General features: G+C 43.2%; 1 protein-coding gene across 3 annotated transcripts in view; it reads left to right on the top strand.

Moving 5' to 3' along the window:
- Positions 1 to 8,407: 8,407 nt before the first annotated feature.
- OSBPL3 (oxysterol binding protein like 3) overlaps positions 8,408 to 19,152 on the top strand; it is a 196,348-nt gene continuing 185,603 nt past the window's right edge. For all 3 annotated transcript variants that reach the window (XM_043872172.1, XM_043872175.1, XM_043872174.1), the window contains exon 1: positions 8,408 to 8,718. The gene's annotated coding sequence lies outside the window, so the exon portion shown is untranslated. The remainder of the gene's footprint in view (positions 8,719 to 19,152) is intronic.

A 19,152-nucleotide genomic window follows, 5' to 3' on the forward strand; every position in this document is an offset into this window, starting at 1 on the left:
CACACACACGCACACAATCCCAATTCAGTTCTAATAAGACCATAAGGTAGAACGATTTGAACTAATCATGAAAGTCAAAGAGGACTTCCCTGAGGAAGTGATGACAGAATGAAATGTCATTTTTTAACTTAATGAAGAGAAGGGAACAGCACTTCCAGGCAGAGTATCCTGTGTCAGGGAAGAACAAAGGCCTGGAAGCAGGTCAGTGGGCAGGAAAGAGGTGAGTGGGAGGGGCCTACATGGCCCAGATGAAGTTGGTGGACACCAGACCACCTATCTTGGACCTTGAAAACCATGTAAGTAGTTTTGTCTTTATCTTAAGGGCAATGATCAGATATGTGTTTTAAAAAACCGCTCTGGCTAAGGAATGGACAGAGGCTTGCAGGACAGCAAGAGTGATTTCCTGGGAACTGGTCTTAAGTCTGCTGCAGTTTTCCAGGCAAAGATATGGTGGCAGCTTGGACTATAGTGGTGTTGCTGGTGGAGATTGAGACGGAAATTTAAGGGAATTGATGAAGGACTAGGCCTTCTGGGTTAATCTATAAAAACAGAAACACACCAAAGAGGACGTAACATATAAAACCTTTTTCTGCCAAGAGACTTGTTGGAGATTTGAAGGAAAAGATAAAAGTGAGTGCTGTGGCTTGGCTCACTCAGTTTCTAATCCATCTTTTCTCTAATGTGCCTTACTGCAGAGGCTGGAATATGGAAAACCACATTTCCCGGCTTTCCTTGCAGCTAGACTTGCACGTGTGATTTGGAATGTACCAATCAGATGCATCCATGCAAGGTATGAATTCAGAAGTGTGGTGATGAAGGAGAAGAGGATTTGAGGCATATACTTTGCTTGTGTGGTTTGTAGCAGGAGGGGTGTGGTTCTGGCAGTCTGTCAAGTCTTTCTGGTTTAACAAGCAGCCTTCTGATGGTGGCAGAAGTGGTGGTAATTTTGGCAGCCCACTTCAGCAGCACCTGGCACATAAATAGGTGTGGGCTGTTGTTTTCAAACCTAGTATTTACCACAAACAATACTACGTTCTATGGAGAGAATACCTCAAAGATAATGGAGTGTTCAGCCTGACTTCTGAGGTAGTTCAGTCCTGAAGGAAATATCGTCTCATAGTTTAATGTATATGATGTTGGTGTCCCTTCATCCCTGTTATGTTCTTTTTTTTATAAAAGTATATACCTTCAGGCAGGAAAGAAAAAGTATATACCTTATGTATAAGGTATACATACGTCTTGTGCTCCCACAGTATAATATGCTAAAAAAACTGGTTCTGTCACTGCTTGGAAGAAAGTCAATCTGTTGTTACTGAAGGTGAGCAATCTTCCTGTAGAACTTTCCAGAAAATTTTAGACATCTAATTAAAAAAAGAATATTAGAGTTAGTAAACTGACCTTTAGTTGCACTGATGGTATCCACTTAAAATGTGTAGGAGCTCTGTCTGACCAGGAAGCTTAATGATGCTGCAGTTTCCTCTACAAAGCTGATTTTATTGTAATAAATAATAATTTTTGAACAAAGAGTTAAAATGTCAACAGAGACATGCAGGAAGTGACTCTCTGCTCCTAATTCCCAAAATAGCTTCTCGTTTCTCTGAACACATTTTTGGTACCTCTCTCAGGACATTTCCCATTTTTTAGCTTGTAGTTATTTATATCCATGTCTGGTCTGCCTAATATATAAAACTGTAAGATCACTGAGGGCAGGGACACCCACTGGTTCATCTTTGGATCTCTTAAAATGTCTGCTAAGAATAGTTCTTCATACAATGGCAGAGTCTCTATTTAATGAAGGAATTGGTGGATTCTTGTGCATTCTGCCATCATGAGGACTAACACTTTTGAAAGAATGCTTACAATATGTTCCTATGCTTTGATCTATTTTCCAGATAAAACCGAAAGATAACAAAAAATGAACTAAGAGTGTATCAGATGGGGAGGGTTACACTCACGCTGCTTCAGACATGTGTTTCTCCACAAATGGTGAGAGTGGCAAAAGAGTACACTTCCAGAGGGTAGGAGACCCAACCTCTAATTACTCATTGGCTGTATGATTACAGCCAAGATGCTGGAAGTCTCTCCCCCTCCTTCATAAAAGGGATTGAAGAGGTGATGAGTCCTTCTCATCACATGTGTCTTGTAGTCACCATTCAAGATGACTGATGCTCTAACCTTAGGATGATTTAAGATTTTAATCTTAAAATGATTTGAAGTTTATGTAGCTTCAGCATGGTAATTCAGCATCATCTTACCTGCTGACCCTGTTCTATCAGTAGTTGCTTCCTAAGGCCAACGTTGTGCTGAGGATTCTGAGGCCTCATTGGGCTAAGTGGAAATGAGAGCCTTGACTTTATTGTGATGTCTGGCATGAGGCAGGGAGGGGAGTGGCAGCAAATAAGCCATGTTATCTCTGATCTAGTCCAATGCCCTCACTCCACAGGAAGAAAATGAGAATAGAAGTTCATGTCTTAGGTTTACCATGTTCCATGCATTATCTAAATTGATCATATATGCATATATTTATCTAATGCTTAGGCAGTCTTAAGAAGCTAGTACTATTATGATTCCTATTTTGAAGATGAAGTTTAGGGGAGCAAAATTTGTCCAAGACTAACACTCTGGAAATCCATATCTTTAAGCACTCCCTTATACTGCTTACCAATCTGCGGGCACTTGCTATTATGCTAGGCTAATGGAACTCAGTCAGGGTGATTTTGCCTTCCAGGGAACATCTGGCAATGTCTGGAAACTTTTGGTTGTGGGGAGGAAAGGGTATTCCTTGAATTTAGTGGGTAGAAGACTGAGATGCTGCTAACTGCACAGGATAAACCACTCCCACCCAAACAAAGAAGTACTGGGTTGGCCAAAAAGTTCTTCAGGTTTTTCCAGAAGATGTTACAAAAACCCAAATGAACTTTTTGGCCAAGGCAATATTTGGTCCCAAATGTCAGTAATGCTGAGACTGAGAATGCTGAGTCAAGCTATATGAAAGTCATTTTCAGACTGAGTTTGAAACTTTTCCTGTAGCCCAGTTGGTACAATCTGCTGTTGCTGTTTAGGGCTTCCCAGGTGGCACTAGTGGTAATGAACCTGTCTGTCAATGCAGGAGACACAAGAGACACAGGTTTCTGGAAGATAATCTGGAGGAGGGATCTTTCAGTATTCTTGCCTGGAGAATCCCATGGACAGAGGAGCCTGGAGAGTTTCGGAGTGAAAAGCCAAAAGCATTTCCACTAAGATCAGGAACAAGACAAGGGTATCCACTCTCACCACTATTATTCAACATAGTTTTGGAAGTCCTAGCTACAAAAGTTTGAGGCAATTAGAGATGAAAAAGAAATAAAAGGAATCCAGATCAGAAAAGAAGAAGTAAAACTCTCACTGTTTGCAGATGACATGATACTATACATAGAAAACCCAAAAGAAACTATCAGAAAATTACTACAGATGATGAGTGAATTTATCATGGGATACAAGGTCAGTACAAGATCACTCACATTCTTAAATACTAACAATGAAAAATCAGAAAGAGAAATTAAGGAATCAAACCCATTCACCATTGCAACAAAAAAGAACAAAATATCTAGGAATAAACCTACCTAAGGAGGCAAAGAACTATATACGGAAAATGATAAAACACTGATGAAAGAAATCAAAGACGACATAAATAGATGGAGAGATATTCCATGTTCCTGGGTAGGAAGAATCAATATTGTGAAAATGACTCTACTACCAAATGCAATCTACAGATTCAGTGTAATCCCTATCAAATTAGCAATGGCATTTTTCACAGAACTAGAACAAAAAATTTCATAATTCATATGGAAATACAAAAGACCCCAAATAGCCAAAGCAGTCTTGAGACCGAAGAATGGAGCTGGAGGAAGCAATCTTCCCGACTTCAGACTCTATTATAAAGCTACAGTCATCAAGGCAGTATGGTACTGGCACAAAAACAGAAATATAGACCAATGGAACAAGACAGAAAGCCCAGAAATAAACACACACACCTATGGGTACCTTATGTTTTACAAAGGAGGCAAGAATATACAATAGGGCAAAGACAGCTTCTTCAATAAGTGTTGGGAAAACTGGACAGCTACATGTAAAAGAATGAAATTAGAACACTTCCTAACTCCATACACAAAGATAAACTCAAAATGGATTAGAGACTTAAATGTAAGACCATAAACTATAAAACTCTTGGAGGAAAACATAGGCAGAATATGCAATGACATAAATCTAAGCAAGATCCTTTATGACCCACCTCCTAGAATAATGGAAATAAAAAAAATAAACAAGTGGGACCTAATTAAACTTAAAAGTTTTAGCACAGCAAAGGAAACTACAAACAAGGTGAAAAGACAACCCTCAGAATGGGAGAAAATAATAACAAAGGAAACAACTGATAATTTCCAAAGTATATAAGCAGCTCATACAACTCAATACCAGAAAAACAACAACCCAGTCAAAAAGTGGGAAAAAGACCTAAACAGACATTTCTCCAAAGAAGACATACAGATGGCTAAGATTCTCAACTTGAAAAGATTCTCAACTTTGTTCATTATTAGAGAAATGCAAATCAAAACTACAATGAGATACCACCTCACACCAGTCAGAACGGCCATCATCAAAAAATCTCCAAATAATAAATGCTGGAGAGGGCGTGGAGAAAAGGGAACCCTTTTGCACTGTTGGTGGGAATGTAAATTGATACAGCCACTATGGAAGACGGTATGGAGATTCTTTAAAAAACTAGGAATAAAAACACCATATGATCCAGCAATCCTATTACTAGGCATATACCTTGAGGAAACCAGGAATCTGCCGGCAATGTGGGAGACCCAGTTTCGATCCCTGGGTTGGGAAGAACCATGAGAGAAAGGAAAGGCTACCCACTCCAGTATTCTTGCCTAGAGAATTCCATGGACTGTATAGTCCATGGGGTTGCAAAGAGTCGGACATGACTGAGCAGCTTTCACTTTCACTGAGGAAACCAAAATTGAAAAAGACCCATGTACTCCAATGTTCACTGCAGCACTATTTATAACAGCTAGAATATGGAAGCAATCTAGATGTCCATCGACAGATGAATGGATAAAGAAGCTGTGGTATGTATATTCAATGAATATTACTCAGCCATAAAAAGGAATGCATCTGAGTCAGTTCTAATGAGGTGAACGAACCATTATACAGAGTGAAATAAACCAGAAAGAGAAATATCATATACTAATGCATATATATGGGATCTAGAAAGATGGTACTGATGAATTGATTTGCAGGGCAGCAATGGAGAAACATAAACAGCCTTATGGACACAGGGGGAGGGGAGGATGGAGAGGGTGAGTGCTTGGAGACAGTAACCTGGAAACTTACAATACCATATGTAAAATAGATAGCCAATGGGAATTTGCTGACTCAGGGAACTCAAACAGGGGCTCTGTGACAATCCAGAGTAGGATGGAGAGGGAGATGGTAGGGAGGTTCAAGAGGAAGGGGACATATATTTACCTGTGGCTGATTCCTGTTGATGTTTGACAGAAACAACAAAATTCTATAAAGCAATTATCCTTCAATTAAAAAAATAAATAAATTGGAGGATGCACACTGTTGTTCAGTCACTTGTCGTGTCCGACACTTTGAAACTCCATGGACTGTAGCCCATCAGGCTCCTCTGTCCTTGGGATTTCCCAGGCAAGAATACTGGAGTGGGTTGCCGTTTCCTTTTCCAGGGGATCTTCCCAACCCAGGGATCAAACCTGCATCTCATGCTTGGCAGGCAGACTCTTTATCACTGAGCCACCTGGGAAGCCCTCTGTCTCCATTTTGCAGAAAAAGAACAGTGCTCTCAGAGTCAGGAAGTTCCCACCTTAAGACAGGAACCCAGGTAGTTGATTCTAGAGGCCTCTGGTGTTCCCCCTCCATTAAACTCCTGTACCATCATCTTCTTTTACTATCAAAGCATATCAACTCTTTTAACACCTGCTTACCTAATACAGATTTCTGAAGCTAGGAACATTCAGCAAAGTATGAACAATCCCCATATGAACAATCCCCACTGGGGTATGTGTTTGTCTCCAAGGATAAAAAGTATCTGTTCAACAGTTCAAAGAGGGTCTTTAGAAGCTCATATTATAGAACCATTGATTTCTCTGGAATAGACATTCAGATCCTTGCTTTAAAATAAAACTCTGAAGAGAAAGCTAATTTTAGGACATAACAAGCTTGTTCAAGAACAATTAGCTCTGTTTGGTGTGCAACTTTAATTTATTTCCTTTTGTTTTAGGAGCTGGTGAGTCTGGAAGCTTATTTAGGAGTAATAGAGGAAATGAAACTGAAAAGGCACAGTAAGATTCTTTTTTCTTGGAAGCAAGGCATGATATGAATAATTCTCATCCTGTCCAATTAACTGCCTCAAGTACCAATAGAAAAAAAAAATATACACACTTTGTTGTTTGAAAGAGATTAAAGGAAAAGAAAAAAAAAAAAAAACAAACCAGGATGGCAGTTTCAACAATAAAGCCATATTCAAATAACTTCTTTTCGGATTTTAAGGCTTGCATCCCGCAGTAAAATCAATTCTAATGAAACAGGGTGAGGATGGGAGGTGGAGTAAGGAAAAGAAAGAGAAATAAAAGAGCTTGAAGCAGGACGACAGGGGAAAGATTGAGCTTCTCTTTCCTAGAGGAATTACTGAAAAATGGAAGAAGGGTTAGGAAAACGACAGGCGTGGGCAGGGTAACTCGCTGAATTAAAAATGAATGGTCCGGGCTCCTGGCGTTCATCCACCCGGCGTTGACCGGGTGCAGGCGGATGATTTAAGAACCTCCAAGTCATCGTGTTTTAAATCTCTATTAGGATTCTCCGAGCGCCAGCGCGGGTAGCATAACGGTGGGTTAGTTCTGCAGCTTGCTGGGAACCTCCCGCCCTCGCTCGCCGCCTGCCAGATCCAAGACAGACAGCCCCAGATATCCCGAGACCACAGAAAGCGGAGAATCGAGTGCAGCGAATGAAATGTGGAAAGCGTGGCTGCGGCGAGAGCCTCAGAAAACTTAATTGGGGTCATTTAGGAGGCTGGAAATGTATCGAGTGCCGCAGGTGGTGGGTGGCACTGGAATTTACTATTCTGGAGCCCCTACTCTGTGCCAGGCAGCGCGCCTAGCGAGCCACACTTACTGTCCGGCTCGGTGAGCTAGGTTAGAAGTATTTTCACGGAGATTAAACACCTTGCATTTGCCCTTCCTCTGCCTGGAACGCTCTGAGACGAGCGTGGCAGCAACTTTCCCGGGTTCAGGAATCTGCGTAAAAGTCGTCTTCGCTGTGAGGCCCTCAGAGGATTTCACAGCCCCCCATTACACCCGTCACTTTTTAAACCTCTGCTTAGCAGTCACCCCTCAGTGCTCATTGTTTTTCGGCACTTTCTCATGTGTTTATATTTGCATGTGCCCTTCTTTGTTCATGGTCTGTCTCCCAACAGAAGCGTAAGCTCCATGAGAGCAGGAACCCGGTGTGCCGTTATCATAGCTGCACGCCCACAGCTGCTCCGGAAGCACACAGTAGGCGCTCAGTAAATGTTAATTTCCTTTTCATCCCCCCACCTGCGGCACTCGACAGGCTTGCAGTCTCCAAACTGAGACCTGGTCATCATGCTAGGCTCAAAGGAGGCAGAGAAGCAAGTGGGCAATCAAGTCGAGGGGAAGCGCTGGCTTTTTCATTGAAACTGTGATGCTTTCTCTCCCCTCCACCTCGCACTTGAACTACGTAGAACAAAGAACCACACTCCCCCCGCCATGTCCCCTCCTGGGATCCAGCACCAAGCTGCATCACTGCCTCTGGATGTGGGGGGTCACAGCCTCCCGCCGGATCCTACGGGGATTCTGTCCTTCGACATCCGGTGCCTGCAAACCTCCCTTCACCATGTGTTTTCTCGATTCTCCATCCCTTGGCCTCGGTCTGAGTTCCGGAAGAAGTCGAGTCCTCTTTGCCTGCTCGACCAGAGTCTCCCCTGAAATCTTGTCCTTTAACCAGGCCCTCCCGCGCCCCCCCTCACTTCTTTCTCCCTCCCTGGCCCGGAAACGCTGCTCCTCGAACATCTGAGTGCTTAAACGGCGCTCGCAGCGCGCCCTGGACCGCCGGGAACCACTTTCTTCTTCCAGAGGCAGCTCCCACCTCTCTCAGTCCTTCGCACCTGTCGGGAACCGGGTTCCCAACTCCCTTGACTGCGTCATGGAACCTGTGCTCCTTCCAGGCGCATCGCCCCGCCTCTTTTCCGTGGGCTACTCCTGATTGCTGGGAGTGTGGGTCACTCGGCCGTCCCTCCCGCCCTCCCCGCGTGGCCCCGCCCCAGGGCCGGCGTAGTCTCCTCCCCTTCGCTCCCGCCCCTCCCTCCCTCCCCTCTTGCTAATTGACTGGCTGCGCGCGCGAAGTTCTGGGCAAAGTACTGGGAACTGGCCGAACGTTCGCTGCACGCCGGAGCCGCGCGGAACAAGGCGAGCTGGGAGCCAGGAGGCCAGTGCGCAGCGCCGGCTCTGACCCCGGCAGCCGTCGGCGAGTAGCCGTCCCCGGCGCAGTCTGCTGCAGCCGGGGCGGGAACTATCAGCTGTGCGTTGCTGGAGGACCGAAGAAGCCAGGTTTGCCTCCTTTCGCTTATGCGGACAAACCCCGGTGCCGGGCACCAGGGAAACTAGGCGGCGTCCCCGGCGGCTGAGCGCGCAGGTAAGCACTAGGACGCCAACTAAAATAGTGCTGGAGTGCGGTGGAAACCTGGCCGATGGCGTGGACTCCGAAGGGCTGAGGTTGGGGGGGACGCAGCCAGTCTCAGCGAGAATCTGGAGACTGCTTCCTGTCTCCCGAGGAAGAACTGTTAGTGGGGCAGCCCCGAGTCGCACTCGTGCCGGCATCCGGGGAGTTAGGGGGCCGGGTGGTGCCCACCGTGAAGTGCTGTCCTTCTAAGGACACACAGTTTGGTTGGGATTGACGGCGAGAAGGCGCCTAGCTTGGGTCGGGGCGCCGGAGGATGCGGCGCCGGGGGGCTGTCCTGGGCAGCCGGGAGACGCGGCGCCGGGGCGAGAGGCACAGGAAACCAGTTTTAATTGGGCCGAGCGCGAGGCTGCACCACATCCGCGGGCTGGGGCGCGCCGGGGGGACACGGGAGACGCAGTTCTTGTAGGCTCCGGGCTCGCCCGCCTCCCCGCGCCGGTCTTGCTCCGCTTTCCTGCACCCCGGCCGGGGACCGAGGGTCCTTGTCCCTTCGGGCTTCCCGAGAAGGGTTTGCAGCTTCTGGAGCCCCTAATGGGCATTGTCGTAGATCGTCCAGCTACTTCTTAAGCCGGCGCGCGCCGCCCTCTTTCGGTAATGCAATTTGTACTCCTTCCCCCGTCTTGCAAACTACCAGTCTCCTCCTTAGTCAGGACTCTGAGCTGAGGGAGCTGTGAAGTTGTCACTTTCGATGTGCCTGAGGGTTGCGCTGAGGTACATCTGAACCACCGCCATCCCCCACCCCCACCCCCACACCCGTGCTGACCCGTAGAGTTTGAGTACTGGGATGAAGGCATTTAGAAATATTTTAAGCTGCTGCTGCTAAAGAGATCCATCCACAGATAAAGGTGTAGGTCTAACTTCTGATCATCCATACTGTATTACCAAGCATCATACAAGGTGAAGTCCCCCGTTCTGGCCCAAGGAGACAAACTAGGTAGGCCTGGGCTAAAATGCACCCAAGCTAAATGACCATCGCCTCCATCAACATGTGGGCACACCACCCTTTTTGGTATTCCTCATAGCACTCATCTCTCTCTGAAATTGTCTCCTTAGACTGTTTACTGTTTTCCCCACTCTAGAATGTCCATCACCCCAATCCCAATGTCAGCAACAGTGCCTGACACACAGTAGGTACAAAAGAAATATTTATGGAATGACTGATGAAAACTTCTCTGTAAAATATGAGGAATGGTGATCTCATACTGGTTTTGACTTTCATGTTTATTCTTTTGTTTTTCTGTTGGGAAACTGAACAAATACCAATAACTACTATAAATCCAGCACCTACTGAGAGCTGGAAATGTAATAGGAACTTTATATAGATCACCTCATTAAGCATTGCTGCTGTTGTTTAGTTGCTAAGTCATGTCTGTCTCTTTTGCGACCCTATGGACTGTAGCCCACCAGGCTCCTCTGTCCATGGGACTTTCCAGGCAAGAATACTGGAGTGGGTTGCCATTTCCTTCTCCAGAGGATCTTCCCAACTCAAGGATCAAACCTGCCTCTCCTGCATTGGCAGGCAGATTCTACCGCTGATCCACCAGAGAAGCCTTGTCAAACATTCCAATAGCCTTATTAGCTCGGTATTTCTAACCAGATGGGAAACTGAGGCTCCAGCAGGTTAACCAATTTTTCAAGATTATCCTAGCAGAACTAGAATTCCAACTCATCTTCTCTATTATGCTGTCTTGCTTCCTAGAAACTGAAATGTAATTTCCACCATTATAGCCAATAGGCATTTAACTTTATTTATAACAAAAACTATTACTTAGCAAAAAGGAGATTTATTGCATTATCATTACTGAGAGTTAGTTTTGGTAATAGCTAATAGTTATGCTGTAAGTCCAGGATGCCATAGGCTGTTATTTAATCTTCACCATCTTGATGGCAGTGCTGTGAGGTTATCTCCATTTTACAGATGAAGAAACTGCAGCCTAGATTCAGGAACCTGCCCAGGGTCAATAGAAGATTGCTGAGCTGGATTTTTACTAATAGTCTTTCTGACTGTAAATCTTTTTTTTTTTTTTCTGACTAAATCTTTAGCTCCTTCCACTATACTGAAATGTCTCCTGCACCCACTATTTAATTAGATGTTAACTCATTATGATAGAGTTCAGTGATGCAACATATTCAAACCACCTGAGGTTGAGCTGTAAACTTTCCACTGTCAATAACAAGTGTCTAGTTGTACTATTTTCTGAACTGTTGAGATTCTTACTGCCATTGATTTTTGTGGTTAAATTTATAGTTTGTGGGCCTGGTAGAGAGATGGGGCACTTTTCATGGAGGAGGAGAGGAAATTCTCCTTTCATCTAGATTTAAGTTTCCTTTCACCCAAATCTGGGCTTCCCTGGTGGCTCAGACGGTACAGCATCTGCCTGCAATGCTGGTGGCCCGGGTTGGGGAGATCCCTTGGGGAAGGAAATGGCAACCCACTCCAGTACTCTTGCCTGGAAAATTCCATGGACTGAGGAGCCTGGTAGGCTACAGTCCCATGGGGTCGCAAAGAGTCGGACACAACTGAGCGACCTCACTTTCACTTTCTTTCACCTAAATCTAAAGAGAAATCTGATGGGTTTTACCCACTGTATTCAATTCTGAACACAGTGATGGTTTCTGCCTCTTAAGGAAAGTACTGGAAGACCAGCTAGAACCTCTCTTGCCATGTGTAGAATGGAGAGTTGAATCCCTAGTAGTTACAGAAACTTCTGCAGCGAACTTTTGGCAAAATAACTACCTTTTGACTCTTTGTTCGCTTATAAAATTGAGGGCAAGGTGAAGTTAGCTGAGTATGTCATGGCTACCACCTGAAGGGCTAATGGCAAAATAGAGCATGGGGCAGAATTAGAGATCCCTTTTTTCCTTCTGTTTTATTCCAGTTCTAGGGGTAGTATAATGCTTTTCCTTGCCTGCAGACCTGGATAATCTGTGGTCTTATTTATACTGTGTGCCTTGGCAGGACTGTATTTTCTTAATTGTTAATTCCTTTTCAAGGATACTCCAGGGAGGGCTGGAGAATCCTTCAACCCAGAATGCCCACAGAAATGACAGGGCTGTGGGACACTGAGGATCACGGAGGCTGTCAAGCTGAAGGAGCCTTCAGAATTGACAGTTGTTTATGGTTCATTGTAAATTCCTTTCTGGTCTACATCTTATTCATCAGCTTTGAGCCTCCTTCTCTGGAAACATCTTTCTTGACTTCCCAATCAATACTGTTTAGACCATGTTTATGTTCATCTCACCCTAGTTCATGTCTCTCTTTCCTCTTGTCTTTCACCTCCATCCCTTCCCATTGCCCCTGCACCATCTTAGCTCAGGGTCTTAGGGACTTCGCTACTCTGTCCTAATATTTCTTTCAGGCAGATTTACCTCCCTCAGTCCTGCCTTCATATCATAGTCAGGTAAATTCTTTAGATCCTGTCATTACATTGCTAAAAATTATTGAGTGGCTTATGTAGTTAATAATTATAACATTAACAACAGCAGTCGTAGCTGCTGATCTTTTTGTGCCAGGTATTGGCTTGAGTACTGTGCATGAATTAAACTGTTTAATCCTCAGAGCAACACCAAAGCAGGCCCTGTTATTATACCCCCAATCTCCAAATGAGACTAGGAAAAGTTAAGTTTCCAACTACTTTACAACTGATACAAGGCTCAACTGTATTAGTTGTGAAGTAACCCCAGGTCCTTTCTCTCTCTCCATCTAAGGTAGACCCCTTAGCCTAAAGTCAGGATCCAGAAGCCTCAGTGTCTGTCTCCACCCCTGTTCCCCAGGCCTGTGTACAAGCAGCCTGAACTGTATTCAGCAACAGAGCATTTTGCCTTTGCCCTTACGCTCCTATTGCCTAGAAAGCTCTTTCATTGTCTCTCCCTGTGAAACCCCAAGTGTTTCAAGGCTTATCTCATAAACCATTTCTGCCAGAATCATCTCTCTGAAATCAGTCTCTCACAGCATTAAAACATAGACACACACACTGTCTTCAGCACTTTGTTTCTTTCATACCCACCCTCCACATTCTTTCACTCCAGTGTGGCCTAGTTATCTATTTAAATGTATCGCCTCCCTTACTGGATTGTAAATGCCTTGAAGGCAGGACTAGTATCTATTCCTTCCTTTCCTGTTCCTCACATCACTAAGCCTGATATCCTATCCAAAGGAGGTGTGCCATTGAAAAGAAAAGATTGTATTTGGTTATATTCTGTAGATCTGACGGTAGAGAATCTGTCTGCAATGCAGGAGACCTGGGTTTGATCCTTGGATCAGGAAGAGCCCCTGGAGAAAGGAATGGCTACCCACTCCAGTGGGCTTCCCTTGTGGCTCAGCTGGTAAAGAATCGACTGCAATGCGGGAGACCTGGGTTCAATCCCTGAGTTAAGAAGATCCCCTGGAGAAGGGAAAGGCTGCCCACTCCAGTATTCTGGCCTGGAGAATTCCATGGAATGTATAGTCCATGGGGTCACAAAGAGTTGGACACAACTGAGAGACTTTCACTTTTCACCCACTCCAGTACTTTTGCTTGGAGAATTCCATGGACAGAGGAGCCTGGTAGGCTACAGTCCATGGAGTCACAAAGAGTTGGACAGGACTGAGCAACTAACACTTTCACATATTCTTTGAAAAAAGTCATTGGAATGTGGCATTTTCTTTGCTACTTTTTGATCCACAATACTATAATATTTCATCAATTTATGATGAAGCAATGGAAATCCTAATTATTGAAGTCTATGATAAGCACCTATTCTGATTTTCACCTTGCAGGTATTACAAGGAAATCTCAAACCTGTAAACAAAACATTGTCTGTAGGATAAATATGCACTAAATATGCACTTGCATCTTATATGTACCATCTTTTCATATATATGTAAAGTTGTATTAAAAATGTATTGAAACTGTTGGGGAATTGAAACTAAATTTTTGTCAATATCTAATTGATCAATGAATATTTCCCACTTTTAAACCTGATTTATCAGATCTTGTATGAATAACCTCCAGCTCATAGCTCATTGCTTGGCTCTGTGTGTTCCAGTCAAATTGAAGTAAATTCAGCTCCCTTCCTGAGTCCCAGGGGCCATGCATCATGTGCTCTGGTCTCCCAGTTTCCACATAAATATCTGTCCTCATTATGATGTATTCCTCCTCACCCATGTTCACCTGGCTAATTCCCACACATCCATTACATTTCAGCCTGGATGTCACTTGTAGGAAGCCTTCCTCTGCTCCCTTCAGGTTGAAATTGGAAAACACACTTGGCACTCTGTGCCTGCCTGTTGATGAGGGAGCAGTTATCATACCATTTTGTAACTGTTAGTCACTTTGACTGAATCTTCCATGAAACCACTGACTCTCATTTGACTTAAATTAGAATCATGTAGGGATCTTTTGTTAGTATGAGGGCTGATCCATTTCTTCTAAGGGATTCTTGCCCAAATTAGTAGATATAGTGGTCATCTGAGTTAAATTCTCCCATTCCAGTCCACTTTAGTTCACTGATTCCTAAAATGTTGATGTTCACTCTTGCCATCTCCTGTTTGACCACTTCCAATTTGCCTTGATTCATGGACCTAACATTCCAGGTTCCTATGCATTATTGCTGTTTACAGCATCAGACTTGACTTCCATCACCAGTCACATCCACAACTGGGCATTGTTTTCGCTTTGGCTTCATCTCTTCATTCTTTCTGGAGTTATTTCTCCACTCTTCTCCAGTAGCATATTGGGCACCAATGACCTGGGGAGTTCTTCTTTCAGTGTCATAACCTTTTGCTTTTTCATACTGTTCATGGGGATCTCAAGGCAGGAAGACTGAAGTGGTTTGCCATTCCCTTCTCCAGTGTAGGGATCTTCAAAAATTTTTCCCTCCCTAGGCCCCACTCCCAAAGTTGCTGAATCAAATGGCTTGAGATAAGGAGGGTTGGTCACTTTTTTTTTTTTAAGTTTTCTCATTCTGTGTTATAGCTGGATAGTATTCCCTTGTGTGAATATAATATACAACTTACTTGATTCAGCTAAGTTTTTAAATGACAACTTTATTGAGATATAATTAGTATTTCATATAATTCATCCATTTAAAGTATACAATTCAGTGGCTTAATTTTTTAAAAAAATGTTTACTTTTTGGCTATGCCACATGGCATGTGGGATCTTAGTTCCCTGGCCAGAGAATCCCCTGCATTGGAAGCACGGATTCTTAACCACTGGACCACCAGGAAAATCCCCAATGGTTTTTAGTATATTCACAGTTGTGCAACCATGACTTCATAATTCATTTTAGAACATTTCACCATCCCCAAAAGAAACTGTACCAATTAGCAGTCTCCCCCCTCACTTCCCAACCACTAATCTATTTGATGCCTGTATGGATTTGCCTCTTCTGGATATTTCACGAAAATGGCATCGTTCAACATGTGGCCTTCTGTGTCTGGCTTCTTTCACTTAGCATGTTATTGTTAAGGTTTATCCCTGTTGTATCATGAATCAGTGCTTCATTCCTTTTTATTGCCTAATAATACCCCATTGCTTGTATAGACCACACTTTATCCATTTGCTAGTTGGAACTGGAATTTTTAAAAATCTTCCCCAAACAAACCAAATGTGCAGGCAAGCGTTTAACCGGAAGTTCCTTTGAGTCTTGTTCATTATTGTCTTGAGGCTAGAACAGCACCTGGCACAAGATAGATGGGTAATAAATCATCTGAATGAATAAAGCATTATACTAAAAGTATAACTTCTGTTATGCTGGGGTCATAAAAAAACATTGTCATTAAAAAGAGGTCCTCGTAGTTGATTATTTAGACCTTGATTGGAACAAATTCATTGTTAGAAAATATTAGGTAATCAAGGAAATTTGAACATGGATGAAATGGTCCTATTTTTAGAGTTTGCTTTAAAATATCTCAAGGGTGGGGAGGGAGTATAGAGGAAAGAAGGCTGTATGTGAGTTAACTGACGCGAGGTGATGAGTTCTTGATGCTGTTCCCTATATCTGCGGTCCCTGGAGCAGCCATTGTCCACATTTGGCTGTGGTGCACTTGAAATGTAGCTAATCCGTAGTGAGATGTACCATAGGTATGAAATATACATTGTTTTGAAGACATAGGGTCGCACAGAGTCGGACATGACTGAAGCGACTTAGCAGCAGTATGAAAAAATGTAAAAGTACCTCAATAATTTTGTACTATTAACATGTTGAAATGGTAATATTTTGGATATATTATGATAATATATAATTTAAACTAATTTTACCTATTTCTTTTTACTATTTTTAATTTGCTACTTGAATTAAAATTACATATATGGCTCATATTACGTTTTTCTCTTACAGTGTTGCTCAAAGTAAATCTAGCGCCTTGCTTGAATCCCAAGGGCCAATAAAGCTGTCATTAAAAAGTAACTGAATAAAGTGTGTTGTATATTATATTCACACAATGGAATACTATCCAGCTATAACACAGAATGAGAAAATTTAAAAAAAAAATGTGACCAACTCTCCTTATCTCAAGCCATTTGATTCAGAAACTTTGGGAGTGGGGCCTAGGGAGGGACAAATTTTTTTAAGATCTCTAGGTGATTCTAATTTAAGCCAAATGAGAATTTGACATTTTTCATATCATGTTAAATTGAGGACTCCCAAATTTTTGAAAAGTCTGGAGCAAAATATTTTTCATAAAAGACTCCTCTTATGGGAAGACTGGGAAATATCAATTTTTCAAAGATGATTCTTTGTGGAAGGTTATAGCAGGCAGGCTGTAGCCTTCCAATATCATTCCTGGGTTTGCTTTATTTGTGTGAAAATCTAAAAATTCTTTTGTAATAAATGGGGAAGCCATAGACTAATTGCTCCTTTAGTTACTTGTCTGATTGTTTTGTTTTGAAGTTGATGAATTATTTCCTTCATCCTAGAAAAATACAGAAAATAGAGTAGTAATTTCCTTGTTCTTAGTCATACTGTTTATACCCTGAAATTGAATTTTCCCTGTACTTTCTTTATAATCACTGTGCCTAAATTTGTTTGTTTGGGAGCCAGGATATGATTGTTTCTAGACTTCTTAAAACCCCTGGAAGAGTGGAAAATGATTCTTAAATAATAATAATAACATGTGGGTTTAAAGATGATTAAAACAAATTGCTTTCATTAAATTTCTTTGGATGAGCATTCTGTCGCTGTCTAGGTGTCTGTGTTTACTCGCAGAAGCATAGCTGAGGTAATAAACCCAGCTCTCTGAGTGGGTATAGGCTAGACAGATGACCCGAGAGGATATTCGTCCTCACCTGTGATTTCTGAGATCGGGTGACAGTGGACTTGAACTGAAAAATAGCTTGACTATAAAGCAGAACAGAATTAAATTGCAATGAGCAACCCAACAAGAGATCATCAGAAGGACCTGTGCCTACCAATATAAAATCAAGTTTATTCTTTTGTTTATTCTCTATAGTTAAAACATCACAGTCCATTTTCTTAGTGTTGTTTGGGTCAGATGCTTTGCAGTATAGCATTTCTCCACTTGTGTATTAAGAGAGAGCACTATGAAAGATTCCCATGCTTCTTTTCTATCTTGATATCAAATGCCATCATACAAGAGTTTTAAAGTTATACTTTGTCTTATAAAACAAAAAGAGCTCATCTAATCATTTGTGGTGGGCAGTGATCTGAAATGTTTAGAAGCAAAAGCTAAATAATGTGATTTTTTAATGTAACAAACATGATTAAACTTGAAGTAAATGGCTCCCTAGAATGAAAGCATGCAGTATGATTTTTGTCAGTGAATGAGTATTTGTTTTGCACCCACCACATGCCAGGCACCAGGCTGGGTATCTGGCATCCAGGTACCTTCAAGGAGGTATCTCCCTTCAAGGAGATACTAAACAGTCATGGAGAATTTGTTCATCACAGTGAGGATCTTTGGCTCCAAGGGAATGAGTCTGGATTTTAATTAGGAACCTGGAGAGAGAAGTTCCTTTTTTTTTTTTTGTATGTCATGACTTGGGCTGCTGATGGTCGCAGGAGGAGAAGAGGGAACCCTGGGGCTGGGGATGACAGTAGTGAAGTCTTGCGCTTTCTGTGTCTTTCTGCCAATTGCAGGAGGCAGGTGGAACTGAATAAGAGGAGGGGCTTCACTCCTCTCACAAGATTTTGGATTGCTCTCTGTGATGATACCCACAAGTGTGCTTATTTGTTACTGGGAACTGAATCCAAAGTTGAGTTTTTACCACCTTTGTAACTGAAATTGTATGAAAGCTAACAACCTGTTCTCCAGCATTACCATGGAAGTAGCTTAAAATGACTTGCTGGCTCCAGTTCAGGTGTAGTTCTGTGGTCTAGCATCTGAGATGAGGCCGACAAGGGGTACTTGAAGGCCTCAAAGAATGTAGGGAAGACCCAGTTGGGTTTTTCTTATGGGTTCAGAGCTACTTCAAGCAGATTTCTTTATAGAATTAACTGAAGTGTCCTTTGGAACTTGTTGGGAGTCTTTAGGGCATGGGGAACCATCTTGACTTTGAAGGGTTGATGATAATTGCAAAGAACAGTGATAACAGCAATGGTAGCCAGCAGCTGTGGCTACTCACTATGTGTCAGGTTAAGTGCTGTACTTACACCACCTCATTAGATCTTCTAACAATTTATGGAGGGGCTCTCAGTGTAACAGTTTACCAAGGGCCAAACAGAGGCTTTGCTCTTTGGCTGTCCAGCATCCCTTTACCCTTTCTGATTTCCATTTGAGGACTCACTTTTTGCCCGAGGGTCTAGAATGAGGGGCCCCATTCTTCTCAGCTATGGGTTGCCCTAGGAGTCAGATGTCTCTTACCGGAATGTGGGTTCAGTGCCAAGGGTCACAGAGATTTGGCTGCCAAGGGCATCTCCCGACCCGACCATTCTTATCTGCCTGGCATTGTAGTCTGGCTTCAGGTCCCATGAAGCTGTGCCAGTGCCTGTCCCTCCAAGCAACCCCCCCTGCCCTTACTTCCTGAAACTATTTTCCCAGTACACTTTGTTTGTTTCAGTTGCCAGAATATTTTCTCTTCTACTCAAAGAACCTGTGACCATCACAAGCCTAGAGGGGCTTAAGTCATTTACCCATGGTCACAAAGGGGCCAAGTGGCCTCTCTGGGGTATATTTGGGTCATTGACCAGAGGGCCCCTCACTGTGGTGGAGGTAACAGGGGTGGGAGATGGAGAATCAGAAGATGAATCCAGTCCTGGTAGCGCTTCTGTGGCCTTGGGTGGATCACTGCCCTCTCACACAGAACTGGATGGACAAGATGAATTCCGCACCTGTCTAAAGGACACCTGGCTCCAGAGGATCTCCTTCTCCATGAGATTTTTGAATGTGTGACTGTGTTCACCTTTTCAAAGGCTTGCAATTTGAGATTTGAGGTGCAGTCTTAGGCA

The sequence above is a fragment of the Cervus elaphus genome, chromosome 18, assembly GCF_910594005.1.
Source record: "Cervus elaphus chromosome 18, mCerEla1.1, whole genome shotgun sequence".
Taxonomy (NCBI): domain Eukaryota; kingdom Metazoa; phylum Chordata; class Mammalia; order Artiodactyla; family Cervidae; genus Cervus; species Cervus elaphus.